We start from the raw sequence: 18,437 nt of genomic DNA, 5'->3' as shown, positions 1-18,437 counted from the left end.
TGATGAATTGTAGTTGCAAAGTTGACTGAGAACATAGTATGTTGGTTTCTAATAGATTTTTTGATTTATACTTCAATAGTGTGATGATTGTAACTTATTCATGAGAAGTCTATGATAAAAGTTCTTTGATAAATGTTTTATGTTTAAGTTTGTTGCTGTTATAGTAATGAACATGATGCTTCTATGTCCGTATTTTGTTTTTATCGACACCTCTCTCTCTCTCTAAGCATGTGGACATGTTTTTCGATTTCGGTTTTCGCTTGAGGATAAGTGAGGTCTAAGCTTGGGGGAGTTGATACGTCCAATTTGCATCATGTTTTCTTTCTGTTATTTATGATGTGTTTATCCATAATAATGCTTCTTGCAGTAATTCTAATGCCTTTTCTCTCATAATATGCAAGGTATACACAAAGAGGGAGAATTCCGGCAGCTGGAAATCTGGACTTGGAAAAGCTACGTCAGGCCACCTGTTCTGCACAACTCCAAACAAGCTAAAACTTCACAGAGATTTTTTATCAAATATATGAAGAATATCGGAGCAAATAACTACCAAAGGGGGCCCACCAGGTGGGAACAACCCACCTGGGCGTGCTAGGGAGCCCAAGCGTGCCCTGGTGGGTTATGCTCACCCAGGCACACCTCAGGTGCCCATCCTCTGGTATATAAGTCATTTTGACCTAGAAAAATCGAGAGAGGACTTTCGGGAAGGAGCGCCGCCGGTCAAGGCGGAACTTGGGCAGGAGCACTTTTGCCCTCCGGCGGAGGGATTCCGCCGGGGGAACTTCCCTCCTGGAGGGGGAAATCATCGTCATCATCATCACCAACAAGTCTCCCATCTTGGGGAGGGCAATCTCCATGAACATCTTCAACAGCACCATCTCATCTCAAAGCCTAATTCATCTCATGTGGTCAATCTTGTTACCGAAACTATAGATTGTTGCTTGTGGGTGACTAGTAGTGTTGATTACAACTTGTAGTTGATTACTATATGGTTTATTTGGTGGAATATTATATGTTCAAATCCAATATTCTATTTAATACCCCGCTGATCTTGAGCATGATTATCATTTGGGAGTAGTTACTTTTGTTATTGAGGTCATGGGAGAAATAATGTTGCAAGTAATCATGTGAACTTGATATGTGTTCGATATTTTGATAGTATGTATGTTGTGATTCCCTTAGCGGTGTCATATGAAATTCGACTACATGACACTTCACCAAATTTGGGCCTAAGGGAATGCATTGTGGAGTAGCAATTAGATGATGGGTTGCGAGAGTGACAGAAGCTTAAACCCTAGTTTATGCGCTATTCTGTAATGGACCGATTGGATCCAAAAGTTTAATGCTATGGTTAGAATTTATTCTTAATACTTTTCTCATAGTTGCAGATGTTTGCGGGAGGGTTAAACATAACTAGGAGGCTTGTTCAAGTAAGAACAACACCTAAGCACCAGTCCACCCACATATCAAATTACCAAAGTACCGAACACGAATTAAGCCAAAATGATGAAAGTGACTAGATGAAAATCCCGTGTACCCTCAAGAACGCTTTGCTTATCATAGGAGACCATTTTGGCATGTTCTTTGACTCAAAAGGATTGCGCTACCTAGCTGCACTTTTGTTACTACTATCATTACTTGCTCATTACAAATTATCTTGCTATCAAACTACTCTGTTACTTACAATTTTAGCACTTGCAGACGTCACCTTGCTGAAAACCACTTGTCATTTCCTTCTGTTCCTCATTCGGTTCGACACTCTTACTTATCTGAAAGAGCTACCATTGATCCCCTATACTTGTGGGTCATCACAATTCTATCTCCAGCGTGGTGTCCTCCGTAAGACACGGAGTGGCACTTGTGTAGGATCCGTTCCTCTTCACGCTCAGGTATACAACGTCTAATAACACCATCTACTCCTTTATAAAGATGTGGGTCATCCCAAAAGTAATGTCTCAAATCATAGAAAAACTTTTTCTTTTGCTGGTATGTGAAGCTAGGTGGTATAAATTTAGCAACAATGTAATTAGCATACTAAGCATACCATGGAGTATTACGAGAAGCATTTATGACAGCTAGTTGTTTATCAGGAAAGCTATCATCAATAGGTAGTGGGTCATCAAGAACATTTTCTAACCTAGACAAGTTGTCAGGAATGGGGTTCTCAGCTCCCTTTCTATCAGTAATATGCAAATCAAATTCTTGTACCAAGATGTCGTGGGATTTGTGTGGCCACCTATGGGACGCCGGGTGGCCCCTTGTTGGTTCGGCAGGGGGACGACGCGTTGCACAAAGAGCAGACCAGCATACGGTAGCACAGTAGAGAGCACACAATCGATTTACCAAGGTTCGGGCCGCCGTGAGGCGTAAGACCCTACTCCCGCTTTAGTGGATTGATGGAGGAATGGATGTGGTGATGCGTAGTACACTTGCTTGGCAAGGTTAGCCCGAGATGACTAAGTGTATGTGGTGGCTTGGGGTTGTCAACTTTCCAACCTTCTAACCCCTCCTACGAGTGCCATGGGCCTCCTATTATAGATTAAGGGATCACCATAGTGGCAAAGTGGTCATTATCCACTGATATGATAGAAAATAGTGCTATCATACCTAACTCTACGGGCTGACATGATGCATTAAATGCACCGCTTAGTGTCACATCACTGGGCGCCTGGCAAGGCCTACCAGGCTATCTTGCCATCTCCGCATCATCTATCTTGACACGTTGCAGGACGGGTGTCATCTGTAGGCTTCTCTGTAGGAAATGGCTTCCATGTGGCGAATGGCTGCCACTTAATCATCTCGCAGCTTCACACCGCACTAATTGACGACGTGAGTCGTGTTTAAGTGGTTGGTGGGGCGGTTCTGTCCCCACGGACCCTGGCAGGCCCTGCCGGGAATCCTCGATTGCCTGCTCCTGGTGGTGGCCTCGCCCCTTGCCGGGCTCGCCCGCCCTGCAAGGGAGGCCCTTCCCTTGCCAATACCTTGCTTCTTAGGCCCAACTTTGGTCCATCTGAGCTGCATGTTGGCTCTCCAAATCTCTTGGTTCTCAATTTCTGTATCAAGATGGTGCTTCAATCTTGATCTTGTGCGTGTGCACGGTTGGTCAACAGACCCAGGGTTTGTTGCACCGATAGAAGTCCCCCGGGCCTGCCCCGAACGCGCTGCTGAGCGTCATCGGGATAGGGCCTAGTAAATGCACAGGCAAAGGTTGCTAAAGATGTTGGCCCCTTAAGTCTTTCGTTGCTACTTCTTCAGCCATGATTCCAGGCCAGTTTTTGGTTGTCCCGCCTGCGGCATAAAGCCAATAGTGGTGGGGTTGCTCCTGTAATGGCCCATGAATGACTTTAACACACTGGGTAGAAACTCCCAATTTACTCTTCCCATAGCGCGCCCTTATCCTTAGCCATGTATGCAACATGCAAAGCACGGGGCAAGTAACGGAGGCGCGTGTCACGGGAGAGTACCTTCGGAAGGGCCTGCCCATCTTGAATTGGTGGAGGAGGGCAGTGATCTCCCGTGGATGGAACCGCTTCTCCTCCCCGCTCGGCCTATAAAAGGGAGGAGCAAAGGAGGGTGGAGTCATCCATTTCCGTGGTACTGTTCTCCTCATCTTTTATTTCTGTTGGTCATGCTTAAGAAGGAAGCCTGGGGCCAGTCCCCGGGCTCTGGCTCGGGGCATCCTCATGCTTGGGGAGTGAGCCTAGTCCTTGGCATGGCAAATCTTTTGGTCTCCTCGATGCTCGTCCGAGAGGAGGGGCTGGAGATCGTTGGTAATACCAGCATCGCCCCTCCCAGAGGTCTTGGAGTTGATGTCGATGGGAGGTGCACCTTCCTTCCCGCCAAGGTGGGGCGCGGCACGCCTCGAGCCTCCCGACCATCCTAGCTGCTCGTTGTTTCTCCATTGGAGGCATTGTGCCAGAGTCTTGGTGCCTCCCGGGAGCAGTGGTGGTGAGGAGAAAGCGAGGGAAGACAGAGAAGGCGGGTGGCAGGGGGTCAGGTTGGAGTACGATGGCGTGGATGCCTTTGCCTCCGACCATGGACCTGCCGCCTTGTCATTCCGCTCTTCCCATCCCTCCTTGGCATCGTCATCTCCAGCCTCTTCAGGTGATGGCCGGGGAGGGATGTTCTCTTGGTGCCTTCTCCTCACCTCCAGCAGTCTTTTGGCTAAGCTTTGGTGGATGACTCCACTTGCGCTCAAGCCGGGGATTCTTGCTGGCTCTGGAGGTGGCGACCAGAAGGTGTCATCCTGTCCCAAGCGCCCCTCCTTCACAGCCTTGCCACTCCCGGTCCTGTCAGGCCGTGCCTGACAGGCCTTGACAAGACCGGGGTGGGATCCTGCTCGGGTGCTCTTTTTCTCGTCTTTTCCTCCTTCCGCCATAGTGCCTGAAGGAGGGAAAACAAAAAGAGGCGATTACGGGGCACTTATCTTTTTTCAATCTTAAATCTATAGGCAATTGCCAAATTTTAATTCAAATAATGTAATCTCTCGAGTCCATTTTTTGTGTTCTGTAATGCTTGTACCTGTATTCGCATGTCAATGAAAGACATAAACCTTGCCGAGAACTCGTGCATGTATATGTCCATGTAGAGGTGGAGTGCTTCTTTATTGTAATTAAACGAGTTTTCCCGGTAGGATATCCTGCCGGCGCCCTTTTCGTCTGCTTGAGAACCATGTCTGCCGGGGAACAGATCGAGGCGCTAGCCCTCCGCCCACTCCGCTTTCACCAAGGGCCACTTCGACCATCCAGGCCGAAGCAACATTCGAGCCAGGAATGGGAGCACCGTAGTTTCAAGAGAGCGGTGAGGTTTCTATATGCACAAGTTATAGCTTACAGAGCACTAATGGACAACAACTAAACTTATCTTTTTGGCTTGCCGGGGACTGTGGTGCCGTGCAATCTTCGCGTCCCTTGTCAGAGACAAGTTCACGGTAGGAACCTGCAACTCCATGTAGATGAGAATGAATGCAATATGCAGTCCTATCTATATGCATATGCAAATGCTCGTGAAATGCTTATGCAATGATCTAGATGTGCTGGTGCATGCATGCAATCTTAGTTGGGCCCCCCTACAACGCTTCTTTATTTTATCTTGCACGGGGTCATTGCCCCGGCTTGTACAAGGGGTTACATGCAACTTCGGCAAAGCCATGTACAATAGGTGGTATTTACGGAGATGCTCAATATTCCATGAGTTTTGTAACTGTGTGCCATCACCGGTCTCCAGACGGACTGCGCCAGGTCTGGTGACTTGTAACACCCGGTAAGGGCCTTCCCACTTTGGTGATAACTTTTTTATACCCTTGGCGGACTGAACACGCCTAAGGACAAGGTCACCTTCATCAAAACACCGGGCATGAACCATATGGCTATGATAGCGACGCAGGACTTGCTGGTAGCGTGCAGCAGGCGTAGCAGCCCGCGGACGGTTCTCCTCAAGTAGCATAGCATCGTCACACCGGTGCTGATCTTGCGCTACCAGAGAACTATCGGCAGCTCCTCAATCCAGGAGACCCGTAAATGAGTTCCGTGGGGATAAGTGCTTCTGCCCCGTAGACCAGGGAGAACGGAGTCTGCCCGGTAGCTCGGTTAGGTGTTGTTCTAAGGGACCAGAGAACTGCCGGCAGCTCCTCGATCCACCGCCTCTCGTGCTTCTGCAGTGTATTGATGCGTCTCCAACGTATCTATAATTTTTTATTGCTCCGTGTTGTTACATTATCAATCTTGGATGTTTTATAATCATTTTATAGTCATTTTATATTATTTTTTGGTACTATCCTATTGACATAGTGCCAAGTGCCGGCTCCTGGTTTTTTTTGTGTGTCTTTTACATCACAGGAAATCAATATCAGACGGAGTCCAAATGCCACGAAACTTTACGGAGAATTTTTATGGGCTAGAAGGAACACAACGGGCCCTGGCTGTGCCTGTGGGGTGCCTCGAGGGAGGCACAACCCACCAGGGCATGCTAGGAGGCCCAGGCGCACCCTGGTGGGTAGTTCCCACCTCGGGTGCCCCGCGGGCAGCATCTTTGCTCTATAAATACCCCAAAAATCCCAGAACCCTAGGGGAGTCGACGAAATATTCATCCAGCCGCCGCAGAGTCCAGAACCACCAGATCCAATCTAGACACCATCTCAGATGGGGTTCACCACCTCCATTGGTGCCTCTCCGATGATGCGTGAGTAGTTCTTTGTAGTTCTTTGTAGACCTTTGGGTTCGTGGTTAGTAGCTAGATGGCTTCATCTCTCTCTTTTGATTCTCAATACAATGGTCTCTTCGAGATCCATATGATGTAACTCTTTTGTGGTGTGTTTGTTGGGATCTGATGAACTTTGAGTTTATGATCAGTCATATCTTTTTATATCCATGAAAGTATTTGAGTTTCTTTGATCTCTTATATGCATGATTGTTTATAGCCTCGTATTTCTTCTCCGATATTTGGGTTTTGTTTGGCCAACTTGATCTATTTATCTTGCAATGGGAAGAGGTGCTTTGTAGTGGGTTCGATCTTACGGTGCTTGATCCCAATGACAGAAAGGGAAACAACACGTATGTATTATTGCTACTAAGGATAAAACGACGGGGTCTATGTCTACATAGATAGATCTTGTCTACATCATGTCATCGTTCTTATTGCATTACTCTATTTTTCCATGAACTTAATACAATAGATGCATGCTGGATAAAAGTCGATGTGTGGAGTAATAGTAGTAGATGCAGGCAGGACTCGATCTACTAATCTTGGACGTGACGCCTATATAATGATCATTGCCTGGATATCGTCATGATTATTTGAAGTTCTATCAATTGTCCAACAGTAATTCGTTTACCCACCGCTTTGCTATTTTTCTCGAGAGAAGCCACTAGTGAAACCTACGGCCCCCGGGTCTTCTTTCTCATATATTTACCTTTGCGATCTACTTTTCTCTTGCTTTTATTTTCAGATCTACTAAACCAAAAACCCAAAATACTTTGCTCCAATTTATTCTTATTTATTTATTTGGCATTCAATCTATCAATCTACTACAAATTTACCTCACGTCCGTTTGCCTATCTTGAGGTGCCGTACCCCGTAAGGGATTGACAACCCCTTTTAACATGTCGGGTTGCGAGAAGTTGTTGTTTGTGTGTAGGTGTTGTTTACGTTGGGTTGCTTGGTTCTCCTACTGGATTGATAACCTTGGTTTCATATCTGAGGGAAATACCTACCGCCGATGTGCTGCATCATCCCTTCCTCTTTGGGGAAATACCAATGTAGCTTCAAGCGATATCACGTATCAAAAGTTCTTGTCTTGAGTCCACGGAGCACTTCAATGTTCGCCCTCTCAGCTTGATCATTGCTCCGGGGATGTGCCACAAAAGCGAATGAGATTTTGCATCCAAGGGTGTGAACATATTGCATGAAGGCGTGGCTCGTGAACTGGGTGCCATTGTCTGTGATGAACCTTGCGGGAACTCCGAAATGACACACCAATTATTTCATGAATTTGATAGCTGACTGCAGTCACCTTTCTCACGGCAGTCACTTCGGGGCCCTTTGTAAACTTGTCGATGGCAACAAACAAGAATTCAAAGCCCCCGATTGCTCAGGGGAAGGGGCCGAGGATATCGAGCCCCCGGACCAAAAATGGCCATGATAGAGGGATTGTCTGAAGGGCTTGGGCAGGCAGGTGTGTTCTCTTGGAATGGAACTGACAGGCTGCACATTTCGTGACGAGCTCAACTACATCTTGGAGGGCTGTGAGCTAATAGAATCCTTGCCGGAATGCTTTCCCAGGTATTGCCCTTGATCCAATGTGTGAGCTGCACATTCCTCTGTGAATCTCTGCAAGCAGTTCCTTTCCATCCTCCCGGCAAACATACTTTAATTTCACACCATTAGGCCTCCTTCTGTACAAAGTGTCATCGACAAACGGTTACATACTGTCCCTCTGGGCTACTCTTTCAGCTTCATCATGATTGCCAGGAGTTCTCCGGTTTGGAGGAAGTGGACAATGTGCCTTGCCCAAGTTGGAGCCTGAGGCTTGGCAAAAAAAGACTAGCCGCACCTCCTCAGCTACGGGAGCACCAGCCTTGTTCGCGGGGTCCATAGGCTAGGCTGGAGGGGGTGGTCCGGTAGGCTGTGAGGAGTTGTTTTCAGCAGGGTCTCTGCCGGGAGAGGCTTACCGTAGTCCATCTTTCTCCTTTTCCGGGCCATTGTGGCTGGTGATACGGAGGGTTGAGAGAGATGGAGAACAAAAGTTCCTGGTTCCACAGGAAGCTTCTGCGCAACACACCTTGACAGGTGATCTGCTATGCTGTTTTCCGCATGGGGTACGTGCTATGTTTGCAACCCGTCAAAGTGCTCCTCCAACCTCCTTACTTCCTCAACATATGCTTCCATCAATGGGCTTTGGTAATCATTGTTGACTTGTCTCACCATGAGCTGTGAATCTCCTCGAATGATCAGTTCCTTAATTCCCAATTCCGCTACAATCCTGAGCCGGTCAAGGGGCCCTTCATACTCGACTGTATTGTTGGTGGCTTCTTCCCGGGCAAAGTGCATCTAGACAATGTACTTCAAGTGCTCCCCGGAGGGTGCAACAAGAAGCACACTAGCCCCTGCTCCTTGTAGGAAAAAAGCAACATCAAAATACACAATCCATTCTTGGGGGATTCCTTGCCGGGGAGAGCTATCTCTGTCCTTTCCTCATCAGGGGTTGGCGTCCATTATGCAATAAACTCTGTCAATGCCCTGCTCTAAATAGTTGAAGTGCTCTCAAACTTCAAAACAAATCTGGATAACTCTGAAGCCCACCACTATTCTGCTAGTTGCCTCAGGGTTTTGGAGTATCCTTTGCAATGAGAAACGAGTGACAACCGTGATCTCATGGGCTTGGAAGTAGTGGCACAGTTTCCTTGAGGCCATAATGAGACCAAAGATCAACTTTTGCATGCCAGAGTACCTCGATCTAGCCCATGTAACAAGGAACTGATGAAGTACACTAGGCGCTACACCACTTTCTTCATTGCCGCATCCTTGGGGTTGCTCTCGTTGTCGTGCTCACTGTTGTCCTGATCATTTTCCTGACTATGTCGTGATCTGGCCACTTTCTGCTTCATCCACCTCTTGCTGCCCTACCAAATCCACACTGACCACTTGGTTGGTTGCCTGCAAGTATAGAAACAATGGTTCTTAGGTTTTGGGTGCAACCAAGGTAGGAATAGATGATAGGCATGCTTTTAATTCTTGCAGAGCTGCATCTGCTTCTGGGATCCACTTCATAGGTCCCGCCCTCTTCAAAACCATGAACAATGGTAGGGCACACTCGGCAGACTTGGAGATGAATCTTCTCAGCGGCAATGCATCCCGTCAAGCGCCTCACATCCTTAACTGTCCTTGACGCTTGGATCTGCTCAATAGCCTTGATCTTGTCGGGGTTGGCTTCGATCCCCTGATGGGAGCCGAAGAACCCAAGTAGCTTGCCGGAGGGAACACCAAACACACGTTTCTCCAGGTTAAGCTTCAGATCGATCTTGCGCAGATTAGCAAATGTTTCTTCCAAGTACTAGATAAGGGTGGCCCTATCCTAGGTTTAGACCACAATATAATCCATATAGGCTTCTATATTTCTGTGCAATTGTGGCTCAAAACCAATCTGGACCGCCCTTGCAAAAGTGGACCCGACACTCTTTAATCCGAACGGCATGCGGACAAAGCAGTACGTACCACATGGAGTGATAAATGATGTCTCCTATTCATCTTCCTTAGACATGAATATCTGATGATATCCTGAGTATGCATCCAAAAAGGAGAGCAAATCACATCCCGAAGTAGAATCCACGATCTAGTCGATGCGCGGCAAGGGAAATGGGTCCTTCGGGCAAGGTTTGTTGAGGTATGTGAAGTCAATGCAAAGCCTCCACTTCCCATTAGCTTTCCGGACCACTACTGGATTTGCTAACCATGTAGGATGCAATACTCCTCTGGCCAAACCAGCTGCTTCCAACTTCCTGATTTCTTTGTCAGTGAACTTCTGCCTCTACAAGGCCTGCTTCCGTACTTTCTGCTTGACGGGTCGAGCATGTGGGCAGACAGCAAGGTGGTGCTCAATTACCTACCTGGGAACACTGGGGATATTAGAGGGTTGCCAAGCAAACACATAGACATTCGCCCGCAGGAAGGCAACGAGCGCGCTTTCCTATTTGTCATCGAGGGTGGCGCTAATAGTGAAATTACCATCAACACCAGCCAGCCTTGTCAGAACCTTCTTCACTTGGGGTGCAGCAACCTTGGATCTCTTGCCGTTGGAACACTTCGGCATGTCGTCAACGGGTGTCGTGCACTCGGGGGCGGGGGGGCACGCTTCCCGGACTCTTTGCCAGAGGTCCTACAGTCTCTCTTCTTTCCTTTGCTTTCCTTGGCAGGAACTGCTGCCGCTGTAGCCTCTGCTACGACTGCATCCCGATACATCCTGTCCACACAGATAATTTCATCCTTCTCATCTGATGGGATAGTGAGGACTCCCAAAGGCCCAGGCATTTTTAGGGTGTTGTAAGCATAGTGGGATGATGCCATGAACTTGGCCAAGGCTGGCCGTCCAATAATCCCATTGTACGGCAGGGGGAGATCAACCATGTCAAACACAATCTTCTCAGTCCGAAAATTCAGCTCTCCCCCAAACGTCACCGGCGACGTGATCCTCCCCTTAGGATGACTCTTGCCGAGGTAAACTCCTTGAAACGTGCTAGTGGCCTATATCTCCTCATCTCCTATCTGAAGATTGCTGATAACTACCGGGGAAATCAGATTCAACCGGCCCCGCCATCCACTAACATCTTTGTGACCTTAAGGTTGTGAGTTGTCGGGGAGACCAACAACGGTAAACACCCATCCGCCATGGTGCGGCAAGGGTGATCCTCCTCATAAAATATGATGGGCATGCGGGACCACTTGAGTGGCCTCCGGGCCTCTAGCGCTCGTTCCACCGCATTGACCTCTCGTGCCCATCGCTTGAGTTCGCGATGAGAGGTGTGCAAAGATGCACCTCCATCAATGCATAGGGCGTTAGTGGCCTTCTAAAATTCCTTCTCACTAGTTTCCTCTTCATCCCCTCCATCACTGGCATCACCACAGGTTTCCTTCTCTCGGCCCCTGGCGGGCTTTCCTTGGTTCCGAAAGGGCTTGCTAGGGCGATTTGCTTCACCGCCTCGGCCCTTACTGTCAGCAGCATTCTAACCTTTCTCCTTATCACGCTTATCATACTTTGCTCTTTGTCTCTTGACAAACTGCTCAACCTGATAACACTCCTAAAGGTTGTGGCCTTTGGTCCGATGGATCTTGCAATTTGGCCCATCACCTTTCCCAACTTTTTCCGTGGCAGCGACCTCCCGGTAGGCAGTGCATGTGGCAGCTTCCATGCCGGGGGCCTCATCCATGGACTTCTTGCTGGTACGAGGCGTGCCTGAACCTTCCACGGTCATCACTGCCTTGTCTCTTGGCTTCTTACTACGCTTCTTGCCCTTCCTATTACTAGTTGATTCATCCTCATCCTCTGAATCAACATTTATCCACTCCGAGCAACTTCCTTCCTTCTTCCATCTAGGCACATTTATCCACTAGTGTATATAGCTCTTTCAAAGTCTTGAGCAACCGCACGTTCATTTTGGAACGAATGCGGCGGTTGCGCACATTGGACTAGAAAGCTGCTATAACAGCTGCCGGATGGATATTTGGAATATTTCTATGAACTTTACTGAAGCTCTGCAAATACTTATGGAGGGTTTCTCCTTCCTTCAGCTGGAGAAGCTGTAGGTCGCTGGGCCTATCGGGCTCTAGGTGGCCACCGGTGAAGGCACCGATGAACTCGTGGCACAGGTCCACCCATGACAAAATGGAGTTCTTCGGCAGGTGCATTTGCCAAGACCTCACATTGGACTTGAGGTCCAAAGGGAAGTAGTTTGTGAACACTTTCTCATCTCTTCCCCCGGTAGCCTGAACAACGATGGTGTAGATGCTCACGAACTCTGCCGGCTTCAACCTCCCATCATACTTCTCAGCTATCTGTGGCTTGAATGTGCGAACGGACGGCCAATGGACTTGCCGCAGCTCTCGTGTAAAGGCAGGTCAGCCAACCATGAAGGGTAGACACCCGCCAACACCCACCGCAGGCTCGTCGATGTTGAGGCCGTCGCACCCATCGGTCTGGCGGGGATCGTTGCAGCGCCGTTCGGCGACGGTGCGCGCATCCCCCCGTTGCATGTCTTCCGGGGTTAGACGTTGGCCTGGACGTGCTTGAGGGTCAGAAGAGGCCATCGAGATGTTGTCGGGGTCTTGATTCTGCTGCGTCCTCGCCGGCTGTCGTGGCGGGGACTGAACCGTGGGGACGGCCCCCTTCGTACGGCTAGCGGCTCGGACGGTAGCTGTTGCTTGAGGTGTTTGCAGTGGGCAAGCTCGTCGTGAGCCCCCAGCTTCGGAGAAACCGAGCAGGATTTGGATGGTGGCAAGCCACTCATCCATCCGCTCGGCTGCTGGCGGGAACCTCAGCAATAGCTGAGCTCGCGCCATGGCCTTCGAGGCCGTGCTTGGCATGGATGTCGATGACGTTGGCCCCACCGTCGCCTAGCTCCGGATGGTGCCAGTGGCGGCGGCGGCGCCCTGCCCATGTTGCTGTCGAACGACCATCGGGACAGTGGGGTCGCGTGGCTGTGGTGCTCGAAGATCAGCGACTCCGTTGATCGCAGCGGCCTGGTTGGCTTGCCCGAGAGGAGGCGCACGCGCCGCGGCTGCTCCCGAGATGGGGGCGATCGGAGGGCGATGGCTCGCCCTGGACCCAGCACCGTTGCTGCGGCTGTGCTTGTTGGCGAGAAGAGGGGGCGCGGACGGAGTGACCCCCTCGCACGCACCTTGCAGAGCTTGACCATCGAGACGCTACTGATGCTGTTCTCCTCCGGTAGCTCTAGCCCCCGTGTCGACCGCGGGGGAGGTGGTAACGGTGCCACCTGCTCCAACCACGCCCCCAGCGGCGTCCACGTCCTCGCGAGCTCCCGTGTCCCCCACGGCTTTGGAGGCCACGGGCGGAGGAGCCTTCGAGGTGGATGGATGGGCTGAGGTGCCAGATATCTTCTTGGACGCCATGGTCGATGGGGCCGTCGAGTATGAAAACATCGATGAAGATGACGTGTGGTGTACACTTTCAGGTTCGCGCAAGCGCTCCCCCTACCTGGCATGCCAATGATGTCATGGGATTTCTGTGGCCACCAATGGGACCGGGTGGCCCCTTGTTGGTTCGGTAGGGGGACGGCGCGTTGCACAAAGAGCAGACCAGCATGCGGCCACACGGCAGAGAGCACACAATCGATTTACCCAGGTTCAGGCTGCCGCGAGGCATAAGACCTAACTCCTGCTTTAGTGGATTGATGGAGGAATGGATTTGGTGATGCGTAGTACACTTTCCCGGCAAGGTTAGCCCGAGGCGACTATGTGTATGTGGTGGCTTGGGGTTGTCAACTTTCCAACCTTCTAACCCCTCCTACGAGTGCCATGGGCCGCCTTTTATAGATTAAGGGGTCACCACAGTGGCAAAGGGGTCATTATCCACTGATATGATAGCAAGCAATGCTATCATACCTAACTCTGTGGGCTAACAGGGTGCATTAAAGTCACCGCTTAGTGTCACATCACTGGGCGCCCGGCAAGGCCTGCCGGTCTATCTTGCTAGCTCCGCATCTGCTCTCTTGACATGTCGCAGGACGGTGTCATCCGTAGGCTTCTCTGTAGGAAATGGTTGCCACTTAATCATCTTACGACTTGACACCACACTGATTGACGATGTGATTCATGTTTAAGTGTTTGGTGGGGCGGTTCTACCCCCGCGGACCCCGGGAGGCCCTGCTAGGGAGCCATGATTGCTTGCTTCTGGTGGTGTCTTCACCCCTTGCCGGGCTTGTCTGCCCGGCAAGGGAGGCCCTTCTCTTGCCGATACTTTGCTTCTTAGGCCCAACTTTCGTCCATCTGAGCTGCATGTTGGCTCTCCAAATCTCTTGGTTCTCAATCTCTATTTCTAGCTGGTGCTTCAATCTTGATCTTGTGCCTGTGCATGGTAGGTCAATAGACCCAGGTTTTGTTGCAACGACACAAGAGAACCCATCTAATAAGTCTAGGCTTAGCATCTTTCTTTTCCATAAGATATTTACTAGCAGCATGATTAGTGTGAACAGTTACTTTGGAATCAACAATATAAGGCCTCAACTTATCACATGCAAATACAACTGCTAAAAATTCTTTTTCAGTAGTAGCATAATTTCTCTGGGCACTGTCTAGAGTATTACTAGTATATTGAATAACATTTAAGTTCTTATCTACTCTTTGTCCTAGAACAGTACCAACATCATACTCACTAGCTGAAGGAAATATGCCCTAGAGGCAATAATAAAGTTGTTATTTATATTTCCTTATATCATTATAAATGTTTATTATTCATGCTAGAATTGTATTTACTGGAAACTTAGTACATGTGTGAATACATAAACAAACAGAGTTTCACTAATATGCCTCTACTTGACTAGCTCGTTAATCAAAGATGGTTAAGTTTCCTAGCCATGGACAATTGTTGTCATTTGATGAACGGGATAACATCATTAGAGAATGATGTGATTGACTTGACCCATCCGTTAGCATAGCATAATGATCGTTTAGTTTATTGCTATTGCTTTCTTCATGACTTATACATGTTCCTATGACTATGAGATTATGCAACTCCCGAATACCGGAGTAACACTTAGTGTGCTATCAAATGTCACAATGTAACTAGGTCACTATAAAGATGCTCTACAGGTGTCTTCGATGGTGTTTGTTGAGTCGGCATAGATCGAGATTAGGATTTGTCACTCCGTGAATGAGAGAGGTATCTCTGGGCCCTCTCGATAATGCACATCACTATAAGCCTTGCAAGCAATGCGACTAATGAGTTAGTTATGGGATGTTGCATTACAGAATGAGTAAATAGACTTGTTGGTAACGAGATTGAACTAGGTATGATGATATCGATGATCGAATCTCAGGCAAGTAACATACCGATGACAAAGGGAACGACGTATGTTGTTATGTGGTTTGACCGATAAAGATCTCCTTAGAATATGTAGGAGCCAATATGAGCATCTAGGTTCCGCTATTGGTTACTGACCGGAGATGTGTCTCGGTCATGTCTACATGGTTCTCGAACCCATAGGGTCTGCACGCTTAACATTCGACGACAATTTGTATTATGAGTTATGTGATTTGATGAACTGAAGGTTGTTCGAAGTCCCTAATGAGATCACGGACATGACGAGGAGTCCCGAAATGGTCGGGACGTAAAGATCGATATATTTGAAGGCTATATTCGGACATCGGAAAGGTTTCGAGTGATTCGGGTATTTCCGGAGTACCGAAGAGTTACGAGAATTCATCGGGGGAAGTAGTGGGCCTAAATGGGCCATACGGGGAAGAAGAGAAGGGCCTGAAGGGGTGGCCACGCCCCCCCCCCATGAGTTGGTACGAATTGGAGTAGGAGGGGGCGGCGCCCTCCTCCTTCCTTCTCCCCTCTTTCCCATTCCTTTCCCCTTCCTTTCCCCTCCTAGTTGGACTAGGAAAGGGGGGAAACCTACTCCTAGTAGGAGTAGGAATCCCCCCTTGGGGCGCGCCATAGGAGGCTAGCCCTCCCCTCCTCTCACTCCTTTATATACGGGGGAGGGGCCCTCATAGACACACAAGCTGACATTGTTTAGCCGTGTGCGGTGCCCCCCTCCACCATAATCCACCTCGGCCATATCATTGCAGTTCTTAGGCGAATCCCTACGCCGGTAGCTTCATCATCACCGTCATCACGCCATCGTGCTGACGAAACTCTCCCTCCACACTCAGCTAGATCTAGAGTTCGTGGGACGTCACCAAGCTGAACGTGTGCAGATTGCGAAGGTGCCGTACCTTCGGTGCTAAGATCGGTCGGATCATGAAGACGTACAACTACATCAACCGTGTTGTCATAACGCTTCCGCTTTCGGTCTATGAGGGTACGTGGACAACACTCTTCCCCTCTTGTTGCTATGCATCACCTAGATAGATCTTGCATGTGCGTAAGAAATTCTTTGAAATTACTGCGTTCCCCAACAGTGGCATCCGAGCCAGGTCTATGCCTAGATGTTATATGCACAAGTAGAAAACAAAGGAGTTGTGGGCGCGGGTATATACATATTGCTTGCCGTCACTAGTTGATTCTTGATTCAGCGGAATTGTTGGATGAAGCGGCTCAGACCGACATTACGCATACGCTTACGCGAGACTAGTTCTATCGACATGCTTCGCACACAGGTGGCTAGTGGGTGTATGTTTCTCCAACTTTAGTTGAATCGGATTCAATGAACAGGGTTCTTTCTGAAGATCAAAAAGCAATCACTATACCACATTGTGGTTTTTGATGCGTAGGTAAGAACGGTTCTTGCTAAGCCCATGGCAGCCACGTAAAACTTGCAACAACAAAGTAGAGGACGTCTAACTTGTTTTTGCAGGGCATGTTGTGATATGATATGGTCAAGACGTGATGAGATATAAATTGTTGTATGAGATGATCATGTTTTGTTAAAGTTATCGGCAACTGGTAGGAGCCTTATGGTTGTCTCTTATTGCATAAGATGCAAGCGCTATATAATTGCTTTACTTTATCGCTATGTGATAGCAATATTTGCAAAAGCAATAGTTGGCGAGACAACCATGTGAGGACATGTTGATAGAGATCAAGATGATGGAGATCATGGTGTCATGTCGGTGACGATGGAGATCATGACTGTACTTTGGATATGGAGATCAAAGGCAGAAGATGATGATGGCCATATCATGTCACATATTGCATGTGATGTTTATCTTTTATGCATCTTATTTTGCTTAGTACGGCGGTAGCATTATCAGATGATCCCTCACTAAATTTCAAGGTATAAGTGTTCTCCCTAAGTATGCACCGTTGCGACAGTTCGATCGGGTGTGATAAGCTCTACGTTCACATACAACGGGTGTAAGCCAGTTTTTGCACATGCGGGATACTCGGGTTAAACTTGACTAGCCTAGCATATGCAGATATGGCCTCGAAACACTGAGACCGAAAGGTTGAGCGTGAATCATATAGTAGATATGATCAACATAGTGATGTTCACCATTGAAAGCTACTCCATCTCACGTGATGATCGGACATGGTTTAGTTGATATGGATCACGTGATCACTTAGATGATTAGAGGGATGTCTATCTAAGTGGGAGTTCTTAAGTAATATGATTAATTGAACTTAAATTTATCATGAACTAAGTCCTGATAGTATTTTCATATCTATGTTGTAGATCAATTGCTCACATATAGCTTCCCCGTTTTATTTATGATACGTTCCTAGAGGAAACTATGTTGAAAGATGATAGTAGCAATGATGCGGATTGGATCCTTGATCTGAGGATTATCCTCATTGCTGCACAGAAGAATCATGTCCTTGATGCACCGCTAGGTGACATAACTATTGCAGGAGCAAATGGAGACATTATGAATGTTTGACAAAGCTCGGTATGATGACTGCACCATGCTTTACGTCTTAGAACCGGGACTTCAAAAATGTTTTTGAACGCCACAGAGCATATAAGATGTTCTAAGAGTTGAAATTTGTATTTCATACTCATTCCCGTGTCGAGAGGTAGGAGACCTCTGACAGTACTTTGCCTACAAGATGGAGGAGAATAGCTCAACCGGTGAGCATGTGCTCAGATTGTCTGGGTACTACAATTGCTTGAATCAAGTGGGAGTTAATCTTCCAGATAAGATAGTAATTGACAAAGTTCTCTAGTCACTATCACCAAGTTACTAGAACTTAGTGATGAACTATAATATGAAAGGGACGACGAAAGTAATTCCTAGGCTCTTCGCGATGCTGAAATCGGCAAAGGTAGAAATCAAGTGTTGATGGTTAACAAGACCACTAGTTTCAAGAAAAGGGCAAAGGTAAAGAAATAGGAACTTCAAAGAATAATAGCAAGCAAGTTGCTTCTCCCATGAAGAAGCCCAAAGCTAGACCCAACCCTGGAACTGAGTGCTTCTACTACAAAGGAAATGGTCACTGGAAGTGGAACTGCCCTAGAAACTTGGCGGATAAGAAGGATGTCAAAATGAACAAATGTATATTTGATATACATGTTATTGATGTGTACTTTACTAGTGTTTATAGATACCCCTCAGTATTTGATACTGGTTCAGTTGGTAAGAGTGGTAACTCGAAATGGGAGTTGCAAAATAAACAGAGACTAGTTAAGGGCGAGGTGATGATGTGAGTTGGAAGTGATTCCAAGGTTGATAAGATCACCATCGCACACTCCCTTTACCTTCGGGGTTAACGTTGAACCTAAAATAAATGTTATTTGGTGTTTGTGTTGAGCATAATATGATTG

Source organism: Triticum urartu, chromosome 3 (assembly GCF_003073215.2).
Source record: "Triticum urartu cultivar G1812 chromosome 3, Tu2.1, whole genome shotgun sequence".
NCBI classification, from domain to species: Eukaryota; Viridiplantae; Streptophyta; class Magnoliopsida; order Poales; family Poaceae; genus Triticum; species Triticum urartu.
The sequence above is the reverse complement of the archived record's forward strand: the minus strand, read 5'-3'. Positions refer to the sequence as shown.